General features: G+C 36.7%; 1 protein-coding gene across 7 annotated transcripts in view; it reads left to right on the top strand.

Annotated features, from left to right (window-relative positions):
- TANC2 (tetratricopeptide repeat, ankyrin repeat and coiled-coil containing 2) overlaps window positions 1-26,390 on the top strand; it is a 398,932-nt gene that overhangs the window by 150,497 nt on the left and 222,045 nt on the right. The window contains exon 1 of one of the 7 annotated variants that reach the window (XM_066262673.1): window positions 15,463-15,641. The exons of the other annotated variants lie outside the window; for them this stretch is intronic. The gene's annotated coding sequence lies outside the window, so the exon portion shown is untranslated. Of the gene's footprint in view, window positions 1-15,462; window positions 15,642-26,390 lie in introns of those variants that run through there. 7 annotated transcript variants of the gene reach the window in all.

The following is a 26,390-nucleotide window of genomic DNA, read 5'->3' as shown; positions in this document are numbered from 1 at the left end:
TAGTTCTTACAAGTCTATTTTTATACTTAATGACTCTGTCTTCCCTACTTGCTTGTCTGCCTACCTGCTGTGGAATGTGAGCAGTTCACAAAGTGTCAAATGTTGAATGTAAAGATTAAGTAATACTGGTCCTCAGAAACACTTCTCAGTCACAAAACATAATGAAAGGCAAATAAGTAAATATCCATGATTCAGAAGAAATCCTCTTAGTGACTCTCCAAACAGGAAGTAAATAATAGTATGGGATTATATAAGGCTTAGCACTGAATATATATTCACATTATAATAGGATTTATTAAAATTGCTAAACCATATTTTTTCTTCTTTATAGAAAATTATGTGCCCACATTAATTGATATATTCAGCCCATAAGAATAATAAGTATGTGGTATGACAGAATATTCTCTTACTGGTGCATACAAGGTGGGGGAAAAAAGTAGATTTACAGTTGTGAGTACGTAAAACATGGAGCTTATGCCTATTCTTGTATTATTATTTATTATTATTTTCTATATGAACAACTGTAAACCTACTTTTTGCCCCACTATATTTTAAACATGAGAAGTGGCAGAGTGTCCCAAAGGACATTTTCATTATAAACATATCATTTACTCTCTCATGTCATTGTCTGCATTTTTAAAAAATAAGAAATTTGGTCATTTTGCAATTAACCTATGTATATGAATGATCTCTCTTATTTAGACAATGTTCTGATATACACCAGAGTTGGGTTAAATATCCGTGTTTCCCTTCTTTTCTAGTTAAAGTCTATTTCTGGCTTCTGAAAATGATTTGAAAAAATGTCATATATACATCTATATCATTTAGTGAATTTTATAAATTCAGATTTGTTTAATAAGTTATGTAAATTGAGCAAAAGGAGATTTGATACATATTTTTGTAGCTCAATATATGTTCTACTTATTTATGTTCTATTTATCAGTATAGACACTCTGAATGAACCACCTCTCAGCTAACAATTTTTTCAAATGTTGAGGTTATAATTTAGAAGTAGCATCACACATTTGGTAAAATTTTATTCAGGGGTTAGGTAATAGAGTCAACATACCAAGTAAAACTGTATTAATGAAAATTGTCCTCAGAAATTCTTTAAATATCATTCATGGTGTTCATTAAACAGAAATACTGCTGCTTGCTATGTCCAACCCTGCCAGTTTTTCTTACTTTTTTTATTGACCACCAGATGAATAATTGGCTATGTATAGAGGTGACATTATATGATTTTTAAGAATCTATTTTTTCAAACTTTTCTATTAGTCATTACTGTTGCAAATTTAAAGTCCTGATCTGGAACAGTAACCATTACTAGGAAAGGAAAAATCCCACATTAGAAATCTGGCCAAAACTTGAACTCCTATAACAAGTACAATGATATTTTTCTTCTGTGAGAATAGGGATTTCATGTATTTACCGCTTCATAAGTATTTTGAGCACTGTAGAGTTTAGCACTGATAAATACTTAGAGAAAGATTTTAAAAGGGGAAAATTGGGAAAAGAATGAAAAGAAAAAGAATCTAAAACTTCGTTAAGTTTCAGAGTGGTCTGCCTACATTAATAATAAGGAAGTTAAAATTTAGTAGCCATGGGAATAGCTTAGCCCCTTATACCTGTCTCTGCCCTTACCTTATGTTTAACCCAGTATTTCAAAAACCAAACCAAACCAAACCTATGTACTTTGTCTTTTAAAGTACCTTAACCATGTCCTCATCTTAGTCAGTTAGTACAGAGCATAAGCAACATTAAAATGAAAACCAGTGGAAAATAATTTGTTGTCCAAGTTTGTATTTTTTAAAAATTATTCTGGAATCCATTTAATGCATGGATAAAGGGGAAGAGATGAACTTACCCTCTTTTCCTAAGCTGTTGGGTTATTGGTATTCTAAAAGACAAAACTAAAGTGGCTTACCCTCAAAAATAATTATGTGGCAAGACAATACAGAGGTGGGCAAAAGTGGGTTTACAGTTGAGAGAACACAAAACACAGTTTATTCTTGTAATTTTTTAAATTTTTTATTGATTTGAGAAAGAGAGAAACATTAATTTGTTGTTCTACTCATGTATGTATTCTTTGGTTGATTCTTGTATGTGCCATGACGGGGGAATGAACCCACAACCATGGTATATCAGCATGACTTCTAACCAGCTAAATTACCTGGCCAGGGATATTCTTATATTATTATTTATTTAGCCTGAATATCTTTTTCCATACAAACAACTGTAGACCTACTTTTGCCCACCTCTGTATTTGATTTAGAAAGTGTACTTAGAAGAGATTATCAAGGAAACAAGGAACCTGAGGTATGCAGTCCATGGGCATTTCAAATCTAACATAAATGCTTTAGTTTTCTTTTTTTTCCTTTTCTTTTTTCTTTTCCCTCCCTCCCTCCCTCCCTCCCTCCCTCCCTCCCTCCCTCCCTCCCTCCCTTCCTTCCTCCCTTCCCTCCTCTCCCTCCCTCCCCCCCTCCCCTCCCCACCCCTCCCTTCCCACCCTCCCTTCCTTTTCTTCCTTTCCTTTCCTTTGTTTTCTTCCCCTTCCCTCCCCTCCCCTCCCCTCCCTTCCCTTCCTCCCTGTTTCCTTCCCTCCCTCCCTCCCTCCCTCCCTCCCTCCCTCCCTCCCTCCCTCCCTCCCTCCCTCCCTCCCTCCCTCCTTCCTTCCTTCCTTCCTTCCTTCCTTCCTTCCTTCCTTCCTTCCTTCTTTCCTTTGTTTTCTTTCTCTTTTTTTTTTAAGTGAGAGTAAGGGAGATAGTGAGACAGCCTCCTGCACGGGTCTCAGACAGGATCCACCTGCAACCACCCTCTAGAGCCAATGTTCTGCCCATCTGGGGCCATCCTCACAACTGAGCTAATTTTAGTGCCTGAGGTAATGGCTCCATGGAGCCATCCTCAGTGCCTGGGGCCTATGTGCTCTAATCATTCGAGCCACTGGCTGCAGGAGGAAAAGAGAGAGTGAGAGAGAAAGAAGGGGGAGGGGGAGCAGTAGAGAAGCAGATAGTTGCCTCTACTGTGTGCCCTGACTGGAAACAAACCCAGGACTTATACATGCCATGCCAACGTTCTACTGCTGAGCCAACTTGCCAGACCCTCTGCAGTTTTCTAGTAAGGTAAAATAAAAAGTATTTGAAGGTCATCTAAAACAGATATCTCACTTTACATGTTCTTTAGAAATCACTTATACTTCTTTATTTCCAACTTATTTTTTCTTTTTTTTCCCTATTTCTCATTTTTTACTTAGAAAATTAATAAGAGTACATAGGTTTCAGGTAAACATTTCTACAGCATTTGTTCTGTTGAGTGTGTTGTCTGTCTAAAAATATAAGTAATATTAGTGCAATAGAATTACTTTTACATGATTATATTATACATTTTTTAATTAAAAAATTTTTTCCCTGTAATTTGAGGAAGAGAGAGACAGTGAAAGAGAAAGGGGAAGATAAGGAGAGAAGCATCAGTTTGTTGTTCCACTAGTTCCATTTAGTTGTGCACTTATTGATTGTTTCTTATATACATGCCCTGACCAGGGATCGAACCTGTGACCTCAGTGCCCCAGGATGATGTTCTATCCATTGAACCACCCAGCCAGGGCTACAGTTCTTTAACACTAGTCCACAGCATCTGTTTACTATAATTCTAAAATGAAATAGTTCTTTACAACAAATATGCATAATGTGATGAAGTCAGATAATCAAATATAAAAAGCTTGAAAAAATTATTTTCTTAAAAAATTTTATTTAGAAAATTAACTTTAACAGGATAACATTGATCATTAAGAGTATGTAAGTTTTAGGTAATCATTTCTATAGCATTTGAACTGTTGTCTTGTATACCTGTCACCCAAAGTCAAATTGTTTTTTGTCACCTTATATTTGTCCCTCTTTATACCCTTCCCCCCACCAGCTCCCCTCTCCGCCCCCCCCATAACCACTTTACTTTTATCTTTGTCCATGAGTCTCAGTTTTATATCCCACCTATGTGTGAAATCATACAGTTCTTAGCTTTCTCTGATTTACTTATTTCACTCAGTAGAATGTTCTTAAGGTCCATCCATGTTGTCATAAATGACACTATGTCATCATTTCTTATGGCTGAGTAGTATTTCATTGTATATACCATATCTTTTTTTATCCAGTATTCTATTGAGGGACACTTTGGTTGTTTCCATGTCTTGGCCACTGTGAATAGTGCTGTGATGAACATGGGGGTGCATGTGTCTCTACATACCAATGTTTTCAAATTTTGGGGGTAGATACCCAGTGGAGGGATTGCTGGGTCATATGGTAGTTCTGTTAGTTTTTTGAGGAACCACCATAGTTTCTTTCATAATGGTTGTACTATTTTGCATTCCCACTGGCAGTGAATGAGGGTTCCATTTTCTCCACAGCCTCTCTAACACTTGTTATTACCTGTTTTATTGATAATAGCTAATCTAACAGGTATAAGGTGGTATCTCATTGTAGTTTTGATATGCATTTCTCAAATATTGTAGCTAGTGAAGATGAGCATCTTTTCATATATCTGGTGGCCATTTGTATGTCTTCCTGAGAAGAAGTGTCTATTCAGGTCCTGTCCCCATTTTTTAATTGGATTGCTTGCTTGTTTGTTGCTGAGCTTTGTGAGTTCTTTGTATATTTTGGATATTAACCCCTTATTGGAACTGTCATTTGCAAATATCATTTCCCATTTAGTTGCCTGCCTATTTGTTTTGTTGTCAGTTTCTTTTACTGTGCAGAAGCTTTTTAGTTTGATATAGTCCCATTTGTTTAGTTTAGCCTTTACTTCCCTTGCCTTTGGTGTCAAATTCATAAATTGTTCTCTGTGGCCAAAGTCTGTGAGTTTAGTACCTGTGTTTTCTTCTATGTAATTTATTGTTTCAGATCTTATTTATATAAAGGTCTTTGATCTATTTTGAATTAATTTTTGTGCAGGAGGACAAACTGTCATCGTTTCATTCTTTTGCATGTGGCTTTCCAATTTTCCCAGCATCATTTATTGAAGAGGATTTCTTTTTTCCATTGTGAGTTTTTTTACTTCTTTGTCTAACATGATTTGTCTATATATATGTAGTTTTATTTCTGGATTTTGATTCTGTTTCATTGGTCTGTATATCTGTTTTTCTGCCAATACCATGCTGGGTTTTTTGTTGTTTGTTTGTTTCATTTTTCCAAAGCTGGAAACTGGGAGGCAGTCAGACAGACTCCCACATGCGCCCGCCCGGGATCTACCTGGCATGCCAACCAGGGGGCAATGCTCTGCCCCCGACCCGGATCCACCTGGCATGCCCACCAGGGGGCAATGCTCTGCCCCTCTGGGGCGTTGCTCTGTTGCATCCAGAGCCATTCTAGCTCCTGAGGCAGAGGCTACAGAGCCATCCTCAGTGCTCGGGCCATCTTTGCTCCAGTGGAGCCTTGGCTGCAGGAGGGGAAGAGAGAGACAGAGAGGAAGGAGAGGGGGAGGGGTGGAGAAGCAGACAGGCGCTTCTCCTGTGTGCCCTGGCCGGTAATCGAACCCGGGACTCCTGCACGCCAGGCTGACGCTCTACCGCTGAGCCAACCAGCCAGGGCCCCATGCTGTTTTGATTATCATGGCTCTATAGTATAATTTGAAGTCAGGTAGTGTGATACTTCTGGCTTCATTCTTTTTCCTCAGGATTGCTTTAGCTATTCAGGATTTTTTATGATTCCATACAAATCTGGTAATTTTTTGTTCTATTTCTTTAGAAAATGACATTGGGATTTTGATGGGAATTGCATTAAATTTGTATATTGCTTTGGGTAATATGACCATTATCCAAATGTTGATCCTTCCAATCCATGAACATGGAATATTTTTTCATTTCATTGTATCTTTTCCAATTTTATTTCAGTAATGTTTTGTAGTTTTCAGTGTATAGGTCCTTCACATCCTTTGTTAAGTTTATTCCTAGGTATTTTATTTTGTTGTTGTTGTTGTACTTGTAAAAGGAATTGTTTTCTTGAGTTCATTTTCTGAAGTTTTATCATTGGCATATGGTGGAAAAGCAGTAGACTTCTGTATATTGATTTTCTGTCCTGCGACTTTACTGTATTGGTTTATTGTTTCTAATAGTTTTTTGGTGGAGTCTTTGGAGTTTTCTATATACAGTTTCATGTCATCTGCAAAAAATTGATACTTTTACTTCTTTTTTCCCCAATATATGGATACCTTTTATTTCTTTTTTCTTGCCTGATCGCTCTGGTTAAAACTTCCAGAACTATGTTTGAATAAGAGTGGAGAGAGTGGGCAGCCTTGTCTTGTTCCTGATTTGAGAGGAAAAGCCTTCATTTTTTCATCTTTCAGTATGATTTTAGCTAATGGTTTGTCATATATTGCTTTTATTATGCTGAGGTACTTTACTTCTATTTTGATTTTATTGTTTTAAACATAAAGGGGTGTTGTATCTTTTTTTTAATTTATTCTTTTTTTTAGAGAAGAGAGGGAGAGACAGAGAGAGAGGAGAGACAGAGAGAGAGAAGGGGGGGAGCTGGAAGCATCAACTCCCATATGTGCCTTGACCAGGCAAGCCCAGGGTTTCGAACTGGCAACCTCAGCATTTCCAGGTCGACGCTTTATCCACTGCGCCACCATAGGTCAGGCAAGGGGTGTTGTATCTTATTGAATGCCTTTTTTGCATCTGTTCATAGGATTATATGATTTTTGTTCCTTGTTTTGTTGATGTGGTGTTTTACATTAATTGATTTCCATATATTGAGCTATCCTTTTGTTTCTGGAATGAATTCTACTTGATCGTGATGTATTATTTTTTTAATGTGTTGTTGTATTTGATTTGCTCGTATTTTGTTTAGGATTTTTGCATGTCTATTCATTAGAGATATTGGCCTGTAGTTTCCTCTTTTTGTGTTGTCCTTGCCAGGTTTTGTTATGAGGGTTATGTTAGACTAATAAAATGTGTTAAGGAATATTGCTGCTGCTTCTGTTTTTTGGGAAAACTTTGAAAAGGATAGGTAAAAATCTTTGAATGTTTGGTAGAGCCCTGGCTGGTTGACTCAGTGGTAGAGCATCCTCCTGGGATGTGGATGTCCCAGGTTCAATACCTGGTCAGAGCACACTGGAGAAGTGACCATTTGCTTCTTCACCCCTCCCGCCCCCCTTTTGTTTCTCTCTCTTTCTCTCTTCCCCTCCTGCCACCATGGCTCAACTGCTTCAAATGAGTTGGCCTCAGGCACTGAAGATGGCTTTGTGGCCTCCACCTCAAGCTCTAAGAAGAGCTTGGTTGCTGAGCAACAGGGAAACACCCCAGATGGGCAAACATTGCCCCTAGTGGGCTTGCCGGGTGAATCTGGTCAGGGTGCATGTGGAAGTCTGTCTCTCTGCCCTCTGCCTTCCCACCTCTCACTTAAAAAAAAAAGAAAAAAGAAAAGACTATTTGGTAGAATTCACTAGTGTAGCCATCCAGTCCTGGACTTTTGTTTTTTGGGGAAGGTTTTTGATAGTTGTTTCTATTGCTTCCCTGCTTATAGTTCTATTTAGGTTTTCCACTTCTTCGTGACTCGGTCTAGAAAGATTAAATACTTCTAGGAATTTATTTCCTCTAGGTTGTTGGTGGCATATAATCTTTCATAATATTCTATTATGATCCTTTATATATCAGTGATATCTGTGGTAATTTCTCCTCTTTCATTTTGGATTTTGTTTATATGAGTCCTTCTTTTTTTCTTAGTGAGTCTAACCAGTGGCTTGCCAACTTTATTGATCCTTTCAAAGAACCAGCTCTTTGTTGTATTAATTTTTTCTATAATTTTTTTGTTCTCTATTTCGTTTAGTTCTCTAATTTTTACTATTTCCTTTATTTTGTTGACTTTGTTCTTCTTTTTCTAGTTCCTTACAATGTGATGTTAGGTTGTTTACTTGGAATCTCTCTTGTTTCTTGATATAAGCCTGTAATGATATAAACTTCCCTCTTATTACCGTTTTTGCTGCATTCCAGAAATTTTGATATGTTGTGTTGTCATTTTTATTTGTCTGTATATATCTTTTGATCTCTGCTTTTACTTCTTTTTTTTATTTTTTTTATCAGGTAAGAGGCAGGGAGGCAGAGAGACAGACTCCCTCATGTGTGCTGACCAGGATCCACCTGGCAACCTCTGTTTGGGGCTGATGTTCTGTCCGTCTGAGGCTGCTGCTCTGTTACTTGGCAATTGAGCTATTTTAGTGCCTGAGGTGAGGCATGAAGCCATACTCAGTGCCTGGGCCAACTTGCTTATTTGAGGCATGGCTGCAGGAGGTGAAGGGAAGGGGAGGTGTAGAGAAGCAGATGGTTATTTCTCCTGTGTGCCCTGACTGGGAATTGAACCCAGGACTTCTACATGCCAGGCTGACATTCTATTGCTGAGCCAACCAGCCAGGGCCTTATTTCTTTTTTGACCCAGTCATTTTTTAGAAGTATGTTGTTTAATTTTTACATTTTTGTGTGTTTCTTTACTTTTTTTACTATTGAATTCTGATTTCAAAGCTTTATGGTCAGAAAATATGTTTTGTCTAGTTTCAGTCTTCCTGAATTTGTTGATGTTAGTTTTGTGGCCCAACACATGGTCTATCCTTGAGAATGTTCCCTGTACACAGGAGAAGAATGTATAACCTGATGTTTTAGGATGAAATGACCTGTAAATGTCTATTACGTCCATTTGGCCCAGTGTGTCATTTAAAGCCAATATTTCTTTATTGATTTTTCTGTTTGGATGATCTATCTAAAGCTGTCAATGGAGTTGTATGTATTGAAATCTCCAAATATGATTTTGTATTTGTCTGCTTCTATTTTTATATCAGTTAGTAGATGTCTTAAATATTTTTGTGCTTCCTGGTTCAGCGCATATATATTAAGAAGTGTTACGTCTTCTTGATACAATGTCCCCTTTATCATTATGAAATGGTCCATCTTTGTCTCTTGTTACCTTTGTTGTCTTGAAGTCAGCATTGTCAGATATGATTATGGTTACACCTGCTTTCCTTTGGATATTATTTGCTTGGAGAATCGTTTTCCAACCTTTCTTTCATTTTGAGTCTACTCTTGTCCTTGCAGCTTAGATGTGTCTCTTGAAGGCAGCATATGGTTGAGTTTTGCTTTTTGATCCAGTCTACTACTCTGAGCCTTTTTATTGGTGACTTCAGTCCATTTACATTTAGGGTAATTATTGATGTGTGAGGATTTCCTATAGCCATTTTATGTTTTGTTTTTTGGTATCTCTGTGTCTTTTTTGGTTCTTTTCTTTTTCGTTTCTGTCAGTGGTTTTTCTTTGGTGGTATTCCATACTTATTTCTCCTGTTTCTTCTTTTTAGTAGCTTTTTTATGGGTGCTCACCATTAGGTTAAGAGAAAAATGTTCATATATACAAGAGTCCTTTGTCCTATGAGTGCTTCTACATTCCATCCTCCTTTGCTACTGCAGATGTTTATCCTCCCCCCTTTTATGTTAAAGTTGTCACAGATTATCCTTGTTTTTATTGTGACCTTGTTGGAGTTTTACTTGTAGTTTTGATTTCTTTTTTTCTTTGTGTCTGGTAGAATAATGCCCTTGAGTATTTCCTACAGTGGGGGTTTTCTGGCAATAAATCCCCTCAACTTCTGTAGGTCTGTAAAACTTTTTATTTTTCCTTCATATTTGAAAGATAACTTTGATACAGTATTTTTGGCTGATAATTCCTCTTTTTCAGTACTTTAAATATTTGAGTCCACTCTCTTCTGGCTTGTAGAGTGTCTGCAGAGAAGTCCAATGATAACCTAATGGGTTTTCCTTTATATGTTATGTTCTTCTTTTCCCCAGATGCCTTGAGGATTCTTTCTTTGTTACTGATTTGTGTGTGTGTGTGTGTGTGGCAGAGACAGAGAAAGAGAGTGACAGGGACAGACACGCAGGAAGGGAGAGAGATGAGAAGCATCAATTCTTTATTGCAGCTTCTTCATTGTTCATTGATGATTTTCTTATATGTGACTTGACCAGGGGGCTACAGTAGAGCAGAGTGACCTTTGCTCAAGCAAGCAACCTTGGGCTCAAGCCAGCGACTGTGAGGTCATGTCTATGATCCCACATTCAAGCCAACATCCCCGTGCTCAAGCTGGTGAGCCTGCACTCAAGCCTGTAAGCCTGTAAGCCTGTGCTCAAGCCGGTGACCTTGGGGTTTCAAACCTGGGCCCTCTGCATCCCAGTCCGACACTCTATCCACTGTACCACCACCTGGTCAGGCTCTTTGTCACTGATATTTTGACTGTTTTATTACGATGTGCCTTGGTGTAGGTCTCTTTGGGTTGAGGTAACTCGACATTCTGTTTGCTTCTTGGATTCAAGGCTCTAACTTTTCCCATAGGCCAGTGGTCGGCAAACTCATTAGTCAACAGCCAGATATTAATAGTACAATGATTGAAATTTATTTTGAGAGCCAAATTTTTTAAACTTAAACTATATAGGTAGGTATATTGTTATTAACTTAATTAAGGTATTCCTAAGCTGGCCAAAGAACCACACTCAAGGGGCCAAAGAGCCGCATGTGGCTCATGAGCCGTGGTTTGCCAACCACTGCCATAGGCTGTGGAAGTTCTGATCAATTATTTGTTTGAATAGTCTCTCCATTCCTTTCTCCCTCTCTTCTTATTCTGATATACCTATTATTCTTATATTGCTCTTTCTAATGGAGTCAGACAATTCTTGTAGAGCTCTCTCAGTTGTTTTAATTCATGAGTCTCTCTTCTCTTTTGTAGCATCTCTAGTTGCCTGTCTTCGATGTCACTGTTTCTTTCCTCTATCTGGCTTGTTCTGTCAGCCGAAGTTGCTACCTTAGTTTTCAGTTCATGTATTGAGTTCTTCATCTCTGTTTTTAAAGTTTCAATCTCCTTGGTGAGATATTCGTTTTTCTTTTTCTGAGCTCATTAAGTTGCCTATTGGTGTCTTCTTGCATCTCATTGAATATTTTCAGAACTTCAATTTTGAATTCTTTATCATTTAACTCCAAAAGTTTCATGTGATTGAGATTGTTTTCTAGAGATTTTTTATTTTCTTTCTGCACTACATCTCTGTCTTGTGTAGCCATAGTATTTGATTTCTTCTTCCTTGATGGCATTTGAGAGTGGTGTTATTAAGAATACTAACAAAAAGACAACTAAAAGAATTTAAAAATACAATAAAAAATATAAAATTTTTAAAAATTATGCCAAGTAAAGAAGAAAAAAACAGAAAAAAGGAACAAAACCCCAAAAAATAAAAAACAAAAAAGAATAAAATATATAAAAAATAAAGGAAATGAAATTTAAAATAAAGGGAAAAGAATAAGAAAAAAGGAAAAAAGAAAAATGAATTTTGTGGTTTTTTTGTATTTTTCTTAAGTTGGAAATGGGGAGGCAGTCAGACAGACTCACACATGCGCCCCACCGGGGTCCACCCGGCATGCCCACCAGGGGGCGATGCTCTGCCCATCTTGGGACATCGCTCTGCCACAATCAGAGCCATTCTAGCACCTGAGGCAGAGGCCACAGAGCCATCCTCAGCGCCCGGGCAAACCTTGCTCCAATGGAGCCTTTGCTGCAGGAGGGGAAGAGAGAGACAGAGAGGAAGGAGAGGGGGAGGGGTGGAGAAGCAGATGGGCGTTTCTCCTGTGTGCCCTGGCTGGGAATCGAACCCGGGACTCCTGAACGCCAGGCCGATGCTCTACCACTGAGCCAACCGGTCAGGGCTGAATTTTGGTTTTGAGAGGTTTCTTCTAGTAGGTGTCACTGTACTACAACTTGTAGCTCTGTGAAGTTACTGGGCTGTCCTCTGCTGAGATGTTGCTGTTGCAAGGATGTAGGTGGGGCTGGTCATGTTGGTGGGTGGAGCATGTTGTGAGGGTTTTACAGCTTCAGCTTTCTTGTTTTCCAGCTCTAACAATGGCAGTCTTAGGCTTCTGGGAACTCCTTCCCTTGTCTCAGCAGACCTGGGGTCCAGATGCAAAGCACTTGTGTTCTTCAGAGAAGAGAGTGGCTCTGGAGAGCTAGTTGTGGGGTTTGTTTCTGTCACTCTTTGTACAGCAAGGTGAGGGAGGTGGGATCTGAGGGGCCACACTTTTCTTCATCTCTGCTGAATGTGGGCTGCAGGTAGACTGGGGAAACACTGCCCATGACCCCGCACTCTGGCCACGTTGGTTTATCTTCTCCTCTGTCTCACCACTCCTCCCAGCAGAAAGAGACCCAGTCACTCCAGGTTCTTCTCTCTGTACCCCTCAGACAAAATCCAGACAGCTTGAGTTTCCTTCCTCCCTGTAGTCTGGCAGAGGAAAAAAAACCCTAATCACTCTGGGTTTGTCTTCTGCCCAGAGTCAACCGCAAATGTGTTTTATCTTCTGCCCCCCTTTTCACCCCTTCCCACCCTTAGCCCAGTTGGTATGCGGATCTTTCAGGTGTGCCTGGAAACCCAGCTGGGATTTCTTTGCTGTGTTAATAGTTCAATTTGTTGAAATTTCAAGGGGAGAGATCAGGAGTATATCTCTCACCACCATTACTCTGAAGTCACTGAAGACTTGTAATTACTCTTTCAGACATTTTATGTCTGTTGAATTCTTCTGCCCCGTTGATTGATTGATTGATTGATTGACTGACTTTAGAGAGGAAGGGAGAAAGAGAGAAACATCCTTTTATTGTTCATTTTTTAATGCATTCTTTGGTTGATTATTTTTGTGCCCTGACTGGGATCAAACTTGCAACCTTGGTGTATCTGGACAGTGCTCTTCTAACTAACCAAGCCAGGGCCTGTTTACTTCTATTGAAATACATTTTCCCTCTTTGTCTTTGTGGTTTTGCTTAAGTAGGTATTTTTAAATAAGACAATATAGATTTTTAGAATTTCAAACTTTTAAGTTACATTATCTTATTTCCAGTATTGCTGTAGGAAGAAGGTAGAAAATATATTATTACCCATACTTCATTGGTGATGAATTTGAGACTTGGAGTTCAGTGATTTGCCAGGGTTATGTCTAGTAAGCAAGTGAGTCATTATTACAGATACAGGCCGTTAACTAGTCAAGTGAAATATCCTCCCTACTACATTGCAGTCCTTTTTATTGACATTGTACTGAGGTTATCATCAGATATGGAGATTAATACATTATAAATTTTTGACTAACAAATATATAATTATACTAGAATTATTAGTGTAGTGGCAGTGCTGCCCATGTAGGAGAACAGTGTAATAAATTAACTGTTTTGCTTTACTTTGTATCAGGACATTTCATTAAATGTTAGTGATAGAAAAGAAACATATATTGATATGATACAGAACAATTTCATATAGCAGTAATTTTCTCTTTTTTTTTTAAATAAATTTTTATTAATGGTAATGGGATGACATTAATAAATCAGGGTACATATATTCAAAGAAAACATGTCTAGGTTATTTTGTCATCAAATTATTTTGCAAACCCCTCGCCCAAAGTCAGATTGTCCTCCGTCACCCTCTATCTAGTTCTCTGTGCCCCTCCCCCTCTCCCTAACTCTCTCCCTCCCTCCCTCCCATGTCCTCCCTCCCCCCCCACCCTTGGTAACCACCACACTCTTGTCCATGTCTCTTAGTCTCATTTTTATGTTCCACCAATGTATGGAATCATGTAGTTCTTGTTTTTTTCTGATTTACTTATTTTACTCCTTATAATGTTATCAAGATCCCACCATTTTGCTGTAAATGATCTGATGTCATCATTTCTTATGGCTGAGTAGTATTCCATAGTATATATGTGCCACATCTTCTTTATCCAGTCTTCTATTGAAGGGCTTTTTGGTTGTTTCCATGTCTTGGCCACTGTGAACAGTGCTATAGCAGTAATTTTCAACCAGTGTGCTGCAACAATTTTAAAAACATGCAATACTTGATTATTTAGTGAAGGGCACTGACCTCCTTTTCCCAATTGTCAAATAAAAAATTACAACAGCCAAAACACAATAGCTGTCTGGTGTGATTGAATCAAAATTATATATATATATTCTTTGACAGATTGGCAAAAAAAATTATTTTTCAGTATGCAGAAGAGTTTTAGTTTGTGTGTCATGAGGTGAAAAAGTTTGAAAATTTCTGTCATACAGAATTGTCCTGTCTAAATAGGTGAGTGTATACCAATGGATCATATGCCTCAGAAGCCTACTAAAAACTTTTTTCTTTACAAGACAATTCAGAGCTATGTCTAGAATACTGCAGAAAGAGTACCATTACCACTGCTAAATTCATACATTAACCCTAGCTCCCCTTCTCCCACAATTCTTTTTTCAAGCTATCCTGTGTCCACTGGAAGGGAAGGGACCCTTCTGGATTCCTTGGAGGTGAGGAGAAACTATGACAACAGAAAAGTTCTCCAAACCCAGTAGGGAAAGACCTTCGGACTCATGGGGTAGAACAATTACCCTGTCCCACCAGTGATTAACACAGAGCATTTCCTTGATCATGATCATATGTGCATTTTGAGACAGTTAGTGTGTTGAACCTTTCTGTATCTAGAAGCAATGTAGGAGGTAGTATGTTTGTTTATCTTTGAAATTGATACCATTGCTGCTATATTAGTCAATCAATTGACAGTTCTGTAGTGTTGGTGTATCTGATGGTGCCATTGGAGAGAAAAGTCATTAATCAGGTTTTTAATATCTCTACGTATTTAAAAATAAATTTTCTGCTACCTTACATTCTAGACAGTTCTTTCCCTTTCACTGATTTTATCATTTAACCCAATAAATTATGAAGATACCGCAGGCACATCTTAGTTTGCTACAGTATTGTTAATTTTATAAGTTACATTAATAAGCAGTTTTTTGTTAGTGACTACTTAGTTGCTATATTTTGCAATATGTATTCATTCACACAGCTCTGACTTAAGAATTCAGAGGAGGACTCACTAAGAGAGGAATTTATAGCTTTAAGGCATGAGGAGCTTAGTTTTTTAATATAAATGGTTCCCAGAATCCATGTCACAGCTCCTTATATGGTGCTTTTTTTTTCTTTTCGGTTGCTATGACAACAGCAGCACTGCACCATTCATCAGCTCTGGACCTGGGCTGCATTGCTAGCCTTCCATGTTAATCCTGAATGTTAAGAACATCCGTGAATCATTCACTATGTTAATACTGCGCCATTAGAAACCTCAGAACCTGTTCTTCCAGCAGTTTACTCTAACAGAAGGGTAAACTAAACTGCGCCACAGAGAAAAATTGTATAAAAATACTTTTTTTCATAAGGGAATCATACAGACTATATTTGCTGCAGTATTCTGAAAGGATAAGCTTCTGTCAGGCAATCTAAGGAAAAGAACTCGTCCGTGTAATCTGTCTTGAAATCATTAGCTGTTCAAAACAAATACCACATTGCATCTCTGGATACAAAAAGAAGCAGGTGATGTTGTTAAGGGTTCTAAGCTCATTTGGGAGCATCACTTGTGCTTTGGGACTATAATCAACGTTTGCTGTAAGAAGTATCACCTGTAACACACAGTAAGTGCTTGGCTGTGTGAAGAGCTGGCTGGAGAAAATTCAAGTGTGCATCATTACTGATGTGTCAGATCTGATAACATGACCAGTGAATAAGAAGAAGCCTTTCATGTTTTCAGGAGAAAAGAGTATTGACTTATGAGGAAGAAAAACTAAAGCTTGTGAGTATGATGAGTAGAATATTTGTGTGTTACATGGATTGCTGAACTATGAGTCCTATTTTGAGCTTTGTAGAAAAAGAAACACAACCTAAGAAAATGTGACAATTTTCAAGGAAGCAATTTAAGAAAAATGTCTTTAGGCACATTTATTGAATTTTTGTGTGTTCTTTTACTTTTGTGTGTTTGTGTGTTTATGAATATTTTAAATAGTTTCATATTTTAAAAAATAATTTCATTATAAAGAAAGCTGTTACCTCAATTTTTTTCATGTTATTGGTCAGCTTTTTTTTATTAGATTGTGAACTCAGAATAGATTTTTGCTTCTTAATGCAATAACCTTAAATGTAAAGTATACTTTTAAAAAATAATAGAATGGAAATCTAGAATTTTTGTAAATATGCTTTATTAATACATCTAATTTTTATTTTAATTGCAGTGGTTACAAATGAATGTACTTGAATAGTTTTAAGGATTTTTTAAAACGACATTACTTGCTAGTTATGTTGTTTACGGTGTTTGTTTTCTCCGTTGAGAAAGGTAAATTAGAGATTTTTCCATTTTTACTTGTATTTTTAGACCATTTGGTAATGATCAATTTAAGATAAATTGAATTCATAGGTTGAATTTTCTTAAAAGACTGTTTACTGGCTTTTAATTTCTCTTTGTAGTTCTTTAGCTAACCATGGAAACTTAGAAATGTACTAAAAGGAACTTGGTTTTTCAAAATGAGAATATTTAGACTGATGTTCAGTCATAAAAGAAAAAGGTATTTTATATGGGTTTTTATCTTCCTGAATTGCTCTTCTTAAATGCATTTTGTTCAGAGAAGATCTAGTTTAGGATTGTAACTACATAATTTACACAATTAGGGAGAAAAAGAATTTATTACTTTGTTAGTACTGCATTTTGATTTATAGTCCTTCCATTCTTGAGATCTTTGCCTATATTTAGAGCTGTACATGACTGCTCAATGTTTAAGAAACCTTTAAATAGGGAGAATTAATATATTTAAAGGATAATGAAAATACTAATCATTTATACTTACAGTCATCTGTCATTAGTGTCTACTTTTATTTGAAAGCTCGTAATAGAATAAATTGCATATTCACATTTTAACCATTGCAGTGCAAGAAAATATGAATTTTAAAATGTATGTATATTAATAACTGTACATTATAAGTTAACACTTTCTTATAACTAGCCTATCTTCACAAATGAATATGTACAAAGAATTTTGTATCTCATTATCTCCAAAACCGTAATTCTTATTAATAACAAAAAAGACTGATTGGAGAAAAGTTACATTTTTAATAATAGACTTATTCAATTTTAAAGTAATCATCTTTGGATGATCCTGTGATATTTTTTATGTTTGGAGCCTTACCCGATGGATATAGTCCTGAAAGGTTCTATATAGCGTATTTGTTTGTAAATTGTCTAACATAAAACCCACTAGTGAAATTCCCTATTTTGAGAGATTTTTCAGGAAGTTGATTTGGTGAATCTGTATATCATGTACTGTGCTCTTACTTTAGGTTTTCTTAAAGTAAGAGCCATCTGGTTTATTCAGTATATAAAGATTTAAGTTGTAGATTAAACTGGCAGTGTTCTATGAAAATATTAAACCTCCTACTTTGGACTTATAATTTAACCCATCAATTCCAAAAGAGTTTGACATCTTCAGATTTACTTTCTAAAATCCTTTCAAGTTTTTTCAATATCATTAGGATTGAGGGTGATCTGGCTGCTACATCTGTCACCCCATTGATCACCAGAGTTGATTTGGCTGATCTGGCTGGGTAAAAGGGTGTCACCTTCCTCCCTCACCGCTCCATGTGTGTCCCTCCCGAAGCTGCGCGCTAGGTCAAAGAGGATGACCTTCCCCGATAGAGGAGAGGACCGTTCTTCAGTCAAGGGTATACGAGTAGCTGCGCTCCCCTGCCAGAACCTCCAAACAAGTCTCAAGCCAATATCATTAATAAAATAGACAACTGGGTAAAATCTTATTTGATAGTAGGCATTCCTTTTATAAATTATACATAAAATTTATAAATACAGAAGGCTTTAGTTTATTCCCTAGTTTCCATTAACTAGGACTTAAACATGTTATCCATTAACACTTCTGAATATCTGAAAGTTTATTAGTACTGCTGATAAGCTTTTACTAGGAAATAGACACCTCATTTCTATCAAGATCTACATTAAGACTAAAAATCTCACATTGGTGATAAATTATTTTAAAAGAATGATTTCTAGTTATTTTTTCCTTATGGGAATCAATCATAATATTTCTATGACAAATGTGTCCTCTTTATCACTCCAGTGTTCTACAATAAAACATTTTAATAACTTATAAGCTTTGCAGCTTAGGATATATTAACCTCTCTGAAGTTTCTCTTCTATAAAGTTAATGAAATAATGCCTTATTGTAGTGTCATTCTAGGCATTAAGAAAGATAATATACTGCTCACAAAAATTAGGGGATATTTCAAAATGAATATGAAATGATAAAATATCCCCTAGCTATTGTGAGCAGCATATCTGTAAAGGATCTAGTATAGTATTTATCACAAAGGAAACATTCTCTAAGTAACAATTCTCTTCTCTACCCTTTCTCTCTATTGGCCTGCCTCAGTGATTTTTAGACTTTTCCTTGGGAGTATCTTTGGGACAGAGAAATTTGAATGCAAATCAAAGGGGTATAGGATATATTTTAAAGGGGCAACCAAAGCAAACCTGGATATTTTTTGGAAGTCTTATATCTTTTTCTTTTAAAATAGTCTACATTCCATCAACTATAATTTAAAAATAAAAAGTTACTTAAAAAATAGTCTACATTTTACATTTTTATGTTTTCCAGAAAAAAAAAACCTTTAAGTAAAACTCACTCTTCAGGAAAATATGCCATATTTTCTCATAAATTTGCATACCCCAACATACTACTACTTACCTGTATAATTTCCCAAATTTAAGACATACTACTGAGATCTCTTGATCTGAGTGTCATACTTAGGAAATAAAGGTCCTGAAATAAAATAAGTATGTATTTCTCTGGAAAAATACAATCAAGAGTCAGGGATGAAAAATGTATCTAATTAAAGCTGTAAGGCTTATTTAGTTCAAAAGAGTGAGTAGTGGTTTGAGCTGGGTCAAGCTGTAGTGGAATGAGAAAGGAAATATCTTTATGTCAGAAATGAAGAAGAATGACGATGGCCTGACCAGGCTGTGGCGCAGTGGATAGAGCATCAGACTGGGATGTGGAGGACCCAGGTTCAAGACCCCGAGGTTGCCAGCTTGAGCGGGGCTTATTTGGTTTGAGCAAGGCTCACCAGCTTGAGCCCAAAGTCGCTGACTCGAGCAAGGGGTCACTCGATCTTCTGTGGCCCCTTGGTCAAGGCACATATGAGAAATCAATCAATGAAAACTAAGGCGTTGCAATGAAGAATGGATGTTTCTCATCTCTCTCCCTTCCTGTCTGTCTGTCCCTATCTGTCCCTCTCTCTGACTCTCTCTGTCTCTGCCACAAAAAAACAAAACAAAACAAAAAAAGATGGCGAAACTAACAGTTTAGCATTTTTAAAACTGGGAAGTCCTACAATAGGGGAACCTCTATTTAACTGTTTAATCTATCACTAATCTAGTGTCTCTAACACTTGTTTGACAACAAACCCTTTGGGTTTTTTTGTACAACTCCTACAATATCATATGCAACAAGTAAATGTTCCAAGGAACACACTTAGGAAAATACGCGAGTAAAAGACGTTATGTCATTTAAAAGGAAAGAAAAATGGATAACTGTGCAGAGCAACGTATGATAGCAATCATCTTGGCCAGGCGTGGCCAACAGTTTTTGCCCCTGGGCCAGATTAGAAAGAAAACTTATTTCACGGGCCAGACGAAATATTAAAATTAAAAAGTGTTAAATACAAAAATGATTTAAATAAAAATTTTATTATGTAATTTGTTTATGAATAAATATGAGTGAAAAAATTTAATATACAATATTATTTTAATAAAAATATTTTTAATAATATAATTACATACCATATAAATATCCAAACTGTATCGCAATCAATTGAAACAATAATTAATAGAATGAGCTTGAAGGGGTTATATCGCAAATAAAACAATTATTTCGTTTTTCAAACAGCCTGGACACGTTTTCAGTTATCAACTGCAGCTGTTGTCTATGCTACAATGCCACTTGATTCAGCACACTTGACCACAAAAATAACGAATTGTTTGACCTTGGGTCGCACTGGCAAACTCCGCCTAAAAGAATGTGGGTTTCACATCACTGCAAAACGTCAAATAGTTCATATCGCATACAGACTAGTACAAAAGTTGTAAATCTTTATAATGGAATTTTAAAAAAAATAACGTATTGCGAATCCATTCGACCAATTATTGGAAGTTAACCCTAGATTAGTCACATGCGGAATTCTTTTCTGCGTATCGCTATCCTCTTAAATATCTCGATTTCCAATAATCAAAGATGCTTCCGCTTCTGAGAAGCTGAGATTTTAAAGTAGCAGAGAATATTAAGAACTTAATCGCAGGTCACATAAACTCATTACAAGGCCGGATACAGCCCACGGCCGTATGTTGGCATTGCCTGACCTTGGCACTCAGAAGATTATGGAAAAGTTACATTTTGCTCAAATTCCCTATGTAAGTTAAACTTAAGTATTTTAGAGAATGGTATTTTTTTAAGTCACAGAAAAGATTGTATTTACCATGTGGATTACAAAATGAATTGATAAATAAGGTGATGGGTAAAATCTTGAAGCTAGAGGACAGGATGCATTCCAGTGGTAATTACATAAAGGATGCTGTGGAAGAGAAAACCAGGAATGGATTTTGGAGGCCTTTGGGACAATGGTAAACTGAGATGGTAGCAGTGAATAAGGTACAAGGAGAAAAAGATTTTGAGGAATGAGCAAATTGGTGACCAGGCATTTATAGAATCCGGGAATGTGGAAGATCTGTCAAAGATTATTCTGTTACTTTAAGAATGGGAATTGATGGCTTTGAGAAAATGAGGCACATTAAATTCATAATAGATGGTAGCTGGAAATTAGATTGGAAATGTGGTTTCAGCACTTTAAACCAAAGTAAAATTTGAAAATATAAATTTGGAAGTTATACTCATCAAGAGTAGTTAAAACATTAAGAGTAGGTAAAAATCTCTTTCCAATGAGAGTAGAACAAATAAACAGAAAAGGTGGGGAATGAATATTCATCATTAAGCAATTCAAGCAGAAGAGATCAGGATTCCAATTTAGATCTTTCTCTAACTTCAGTACCTACCTTCAGGGATCAAGAAGTAAGCCTTAAGCTTAAGGAATCGAAAAGCCATATTTAAAGGTTGATGAGATTAATAACATGCAGTCTGAAAGATATTGGGAGAACAAAGGTGGTATAACAATTATGGAAGCTGAGATATGAGAGGGTTTTAGGGAATATTTAATCACTGTTTTCAAATTCACATAGAGATTATGAATACAAATTCTGTGTAGGACATGAATCTACTGTTTTCATAGTCTCCTTTTTACTTTCGTGAACTGTAGTCCAGACTCTTAGCTGCAGTGGTCCACATTAGGCAAATGATTGTATTTTGTTTCTTTAAAGAGGAGAAAGAGAGGCTACATAAAAATAGGTGGGAATGGAGGAGGGAAAAGGAAGCATCTAATGAGAAATTCACAGCCAAATAATGCTTTTTAGAGTTCTAGGGGCTTTTTGTTTTGTTTTGTTTAGTCTATAATTTATAGTTGCATATAGGACCTTTCAAGACTTTTGAGGATAAAGTAATTTTCTCTCCACTTAACATCATCATCCCAATAAGTTTCTCTTCACTATTTTAACATAGCTAAAACTAGGCAAGATGACTCTTTTACATTAATTTTATGTGATAATGGTATAGTAAGGTTCTGCTACTTACTCTGTAATATTGAATATGGTATATAACCTCTCAGTGATTTTGTTTTCCCTTCTGTGAAATATGTAGGTAACAACTCACAAAGGGTTTGTAAGGATTAAATGAAATTTTTTTAATTATTTTATTTTATTTATTCATTTTAGAGAGGGGAGAGAGAGAGAGGGAGAGAGAGAGACAGAGAGAGAGAGGAGAGAGAGACAGAGGGGAGGAGCTGGAAGCATCAACTCCCATATGTGCCTTGACCAGGCAAGCCCAGGGCTTTGAACTGGCGACCTCAGCATTTCCAGGTTGATGCTTTATCCACTGCGCCACCACAGGTCAGGCAGGATTAAATGAATTTTTACAGGTAAAATGCTTACAGCAGTCTCTAGTATATACTATTAAGTACTCAATAAGAATTGATGATGTTGTTTATTGGCAATTGCAGGACCATATTTATTTTTTTTATCTTTCTAATTTTTTATTTGGTGAGAAGGGAAACTTTTTACTTTTTAGATTAACTGTTTAACTTGGGCAGAGAGTAGTTAAAGCATGCTTGAGTTTAGAAAACATCCTGTCAGCAATATTGGGTGCTGGTGTTGACCTCCCTCTGTATTCATTAGTGCTCAGCATATTTCAGTATGAGTTCATATTACTTCCAGTAGAAACTGGTTGCATATTCAAACTAAAACAATTGATAAGTATGCAATTTCCCCTCTTTTAATTTAAAACACCCCCTTCCAAAAAAGTATGAATAAGTATATTGTCATATTATTATGATTCGATGAGATGCTTGGAATCATGTTAAAGTTATACATTTCATTGCACAGTGGAGTTTTCCATTTTAGCATTTGTTACAAGTAAAAGTATTAAATTCTTTAGCAATATAGTTTAGCACAGTTACTTCCTAACCTCACGAAAAAAGGAAAAAGGAAGATTAAACATATATGTTACCCAATACCATGTCATTATTATTTTTTCAAACAAAATTTCTTTGTTTTTTTCTATTTTATACCAGCTTACATGTGAATTTGCTTTCATCTCAGGGCTGATAACAAATATCCAGTATTAACATATGTTCAAATAAAATATAAACAGCCTACTTCCATTTAAGACTTTTTAAAATGATATATTTCATAGCTTTCAAATTTTGAAGAAACTTTGGAGATCATCTAATTGGTGAGTCTTTAAAGTTTGGTCTGTGAACCAGCACCAAAAGCATCAGCATCACTTGGAAACTTTGGAAGGCAAATTCTTGGGTCCCAAACCAAAACTATTGTATTAGAAACTCTGAGAATGGGGTCCACCAGTCTGTGTTTTAACAGGCCCATGATCCTGATGCATGCTGAAGTTTAAGATTCACATTTTTTTCCCCCCATTTTTCCAAAGCTGGAAACGGGGAGGCAGTCAGACAGACTCCTGCATGCACCCGACCGGGATCCACCTGGCATGCCCACCAGGGGGCGATGCTCTGCCCCTCTGGGACGTCGCTCTGTTGCATCCAGAGCCATTCTAGCGCCTGAGGCAGAGGCCACAGAGCCATCCTCAGCGCCTGGGCCATCTTTGCTCCAATGGAGCCTCGACTGCAGGAGGGGAAGAGAGAGACAGAGAGGAAGGAGAGGGGGTGGGGTGGAGAAGCAGATGGGCGCCTCTCCTGTGTGCCCTGGTCGGGAATCGAACCCGGGACTCCTGCACACCAGGCCGACGCTCTACCGCTGAGCCAACTGGCCAGGGCCAAGATTCACATATTTAGATAACACAGCCTCTTAGAAAGGTATTTTTCATCATGTATCAAGTAGAACTTGCTTTTAAGGTCGGAAAGGGAACTCTTTTCTCCAAGCTATAGATATCTTTGTGTCATATCTAGAACAAAAGGCTGTCTTACATGTGTTAGGCTGTTTTGTCTGTAGTTGAACAGAATGGATATAAAGTTTTGGGACAGCAAACAAATTAGTCTTTGGCCAAGATTACACATTAAGTTGGCTGTAAGATAGACTTGTCTTGTAGGGAAAAACTGCAGCATTCTTAATTGCTTGAGACTGCTTTGCTTTCCAGTTGGGGGAATAGCTAGGCTGTAGAGACTTCCCACATAGTAAAGAAACAAAGACATCAGTATTCCCACTGGAGTAGTGGAAGTTAGATGACATTACCGCTACCATTTATTAGACTCTAATAAGCCTCCTTAGGCTGAAAGTTTGGCAGTTACTTCTTGGTGAATCCTTCATGATGGCCTGTCATCAATGTAGCTGATTTTATTCTTTCTTATGTAAAAGAAAGGAACAGAAGCTTAAAAAAAAAGTTAGGACTGTGGTTGAAAAGGACATGTTTATTTTTCTATCCTTTTCTATTTTCTTTGTACTCTTAATATTTTTTCTGTTATGCAGAGATTAAAATAATTTTTAAAAAAATAAACATTCTATTTTAGTACACCTAGTATTTGTGCTATGAAAATGTTACTTTAATTTACTATGTAAAGGTTTCATACGCACACTATATACTGTCATTTAAATTGTCATGTTAAACATTTAAATATGCTGTTAAACCCATTCAGTGACTTTCTACTTTAGCTACTTCTTTTTTCATTTGTAGAATTTTCATTTGGTTCTTTTTAATAGTTTCTATATCTCTACCGAAATTTCCTCCTCCTTTTTAATTCATTGAACATATCCCTTCACCTCACTGAAATAGTTTTAATAACTTTTAAATTACTCATCTGCTAATTACAATATCCAGAGTGTTTAAGGGTTGGTCTTTATCTTTTCTCTTGATAATGGGTTACATTTTCATTATTCTTCATGTATTGAGTAGTTTTGTATTATATCTTGGACATTTTATTTAGTGGATACTCTGGATTTTGTCATACTACTTCAAAAAAATGTTACTATTTTTCTTTTAGCAGGCAATTAATTTGATTTGACTCAATGGAAAACTATCTCTTGGGTATCATTTCAGTTCAGTTCTTACCTGTTTGCATAGTTCAGGAATCAGCCAGAAGTTTTTAAGCAGAGTTTATACACAGTACCTGGATTACCTCCTATAGTTCTCTCTCCTTTGTTGGAAATCCTCCTCCCCTCACTTTCAGTGACTGTTTTTGCCACAAGACTAGAAAAACTGTAAGTTTTCTGTTGGAATTTTCATGACCATATGCAGTGCTGACTGTGGTCTGCTTATAGGCCAAAACCCCCCCACAATGGAAAACTCATCCCAGTCTGATCTTTTTTCTTGCAAGTATCAGCTTCCTCCAGAGTCTGTCTACTGTGTTCAGTCTCCAGGGCCTAGATGTAACTGTTCTTTATATCTGTCTAGCGTTTATAGTTGTTATCTGAGAGAGGGTCCATCTTGGCTATATAGGAGCAGAATCTCCCCAATAGGATTTTGAGATTTTTATCTTTCCCAAATACTGACACTTCCTCAAAAGTTGTATCTAACCATAGGAAAATTTATGTATTGGGGAACCAACTTTTAGCTTTAGTGCTAAATTTTATAGAAATTCTGGCTTTTGTGTTCCTTTTCTTACCATTTATTGTTCCATACTTACATATTTTCTCTTTACCATACATCCTGTGAGGTATATTTTTAAATGACAAATCAAAAGAAAACCTTATGAACTTTTAAGTTTGAGATTTACTGTTTTGCTTCCATTCCTCTTGGCTGTATTGTGCAACACTGCTTCTACTTCTATCCTATTACCAATAGTATTTTTCGCATTTAAAGAAAATAATATGAATAGAGCAATCTGTTTTATTAGTTTGAAAACCAGGAGTGGGAGGAGTCTAATGAAACATAGGACCATTGAGCTAAATCAGTTTACTTTTTGCATATTTATAGACCACCCTCTCACTAATGTACAACTAAAAAAGTAATGCAAATAATACTTCATTCCTTTGTATATTTAAGGAAAGCCAGAATAAAAATCCCTGCTTCTGAAAAAACTAAGAACTATATGATTCCATACATGAGTGGGACATAAAAATGAGACTCAGGGACATAAGACAAGAGTGTGATGGTTAACGGGGGGGGGGGGGGCACAAAGAAAACAAGATAGAAAGTGACAGAAATAATTTGACTTTGGGTGATAGGTATGCAACATAATCAAATGTCAAAATAACCTGGAGATGTTTTCTATAAACCTATGTACCCTGATTGATCAATGTCACCCCATTAAAAATAAAATTAAAAAAATTAAAATAAAATGACATGGCTGTTAAAAAAAAAAGATTATAGTTTGATCAAAAGTACAAAAAAATAATCCCTGCTTCTACCTCTAAATCAAAGCCTTACCTTGTAGAACAAAAGTTCTATTCCTCCACTTAACCCTCTTTTTACATTGTTTACTTTCCATGTTGTGTTCTTCTCAGGAGTTAATCATCTTTTTTCTTTTTTTTTTTTTTTTTTTTTGTGACAGAGACAGAGAGATGGACAGACAGGGACAGACAGATGAAAAGGGAGAGAGATGAGAAGCATCAATTCTTCGTTGCAGCATCTTAGTTGTTCATTGATTGCTTTCTCATATTTGCCTTGCCCAGGGGCTATAGCAGAGTGAGTGACCACTTGCTCAAGCCAGCGACCTTGGGGTTTCGAACCTGGGTCCTCCATATCCCAGTCCGATGCTCTGTCCACTGCGCCACTGCCTGGTCAGGGGAGTTAATCATCTTCTTATCTTCTTCCCTGTTCCTTCCCAGTGAAGTAATATGAGTTTCAGAGAGGTAAAAAGCAATTTGTCATGTTACAAAGACTGATAGTTTCTGATATATTTTATTTTATTTTATTTTTTTAGTTTCTGATATATTTTAAAGTTAGAGGAAATGTTGTGATTCTTTACTTATGGTAGT

Source organism: Saccopteryx bilineata, chromosome 2, assembly GCF_036850765.1.
Source record: "Saccopteryx bilineata isolate mSacBil1 chromosome 2, mSacBil1_pri_phased_curated, whole genome shotgun sequence".
Lineage (NCBI taxonomy): Eukaryota > Metazoa > Chordata > Mammalia > Chiroptera > Emballonuridae > Saccopteryx > Saccopteryx bilineata.
Note: the sequence above shows the minus strand (reverse complement) of the source record. Positions and strands in the feature narration are given on the sequence as shown.